The sequence below is a fragment of the Condylura cristata genome, unplaced genomic scaffold, assembly GCF_000260355.1.
Source record: "Condylura cristata isolate star-nosed mole 26May11 unplaced genomic scaffold, ConCri1.0 scaffold00060, whole genome shotgun sequence".
In the NCBI taxonomy this organism is placed as follows: Eukaryota; Metazoa; Chordata; class Mammalia; order Eulipotyphla; family Talpidae; genus Condylura; species Condylura cristata.
In genome coordinates, this window is record NW_004567161.1 from 947,914 (window position 1) to 949,178 (window position 1,265).

Sequence of the window (1,265 nt, forward strand, 5' to 3'; positions counted from 1 at the left end):
GCCATGTTGGAGAAGGACGAGGAGGGGTGGGTGCCCGAGGCGGCGGTGCTGCCGGCGCAGAAGCTGCCCTGCAGGGGGCCCAGGGCCGGGAAGGCCGCTTTGGTGCTGGCCGAGTACAGGGCCGCGCGGGCGCCCATCCGCTCCGGGGCCGAGTCACCCTGGCGCCGTCGCCCGGGAAATGCCTCCCTGTCCACTCTGCCTTCAGGCTGCCGCTCTTCCCTTAGAGGGGGCTTGCTGGTCGCGCCCCCCGGCGCTCCCCTCGGGGTGGGGCCGGGCCCGGGGGTCACCTGTAGATCATGCCGGGGGAGCCAGTCTGCCGCAGGGAGAGCCGCGCCGGGGAGCCTGTGGTGGACTCTGGGTACATGGGGCCGGCTACTGGCCACGGCCTGCTCTCTTCCTCTCGGAGCGGAGATCCTGGAGAGAAGCAGAGGAGGGGGCGGTTACAGGGGAGGTGGCCCGGGCGCCAGGGCGCCCGTCTGTGAAGCCCAGAGCACAGCAGGCCCGCGGCCCGCCTCACAGGTCTGTGCCCACCCCCGCTGTTTCCGAGGGCTGGGAGGCGGTTCCTCCTCGCTCAGACCACAGGGCGTCTGGACTCGGCTCTGGGGGGTCGGCCCACCGCAGGAGGGGTCAGCACCGTCGCCCGGGCATCACCCTCGCCGCCTCCGGCCGAGTGCGATCACTGTGGCTGGCTGGGCCACTTGTCGGGTGTCCCAGGACCCCCTCCTCGGAGTCCCACGCCAGCCCACAGTCTGGGCCTCGCTTGCAGGGGCCCTCGGCCCGTGGGGGCGACATGCCGTTCTGGGCCCCGTGGCCCAGGCCCCAGGCTTAGGCCAGACCCCGCCCGACCACAGGCGGAGGGGACCCGGGAGAGCTGTGCCCGGGCCTGACCCAGAAACCGAGCAGGATGAGCCTCCGTCTCCGAGTCTGCAGAGGCGCCTCACAGCAACAGACCCCAGCACCGTGTCGCGCCAGCGGGGCCGGCCAGGCATCTGCAGGCCCACGTGGCCTGCTGCGCACCCCCTGGCTCTCACAGGGCCCCCTGCTGACCTGCGTGGGCGGCCACCGTCTCCCACGCTCTGCTGGGGGAGGGGGTGCCCTGAGCAGATCCCACAATGTTTATGGACCCCACCCCCGCCCCGGCCCGAGGACGGCGGACCCCAGGCAGCCGTCACCCCGACGGAGGAGCCGGGGGCTGCGGGTGGGCCTGGGGGTGTCCTTGGTTTCTCGGGGCTTTCAGGGGGCACTGGGCCCCGGCTCAGCAGAAC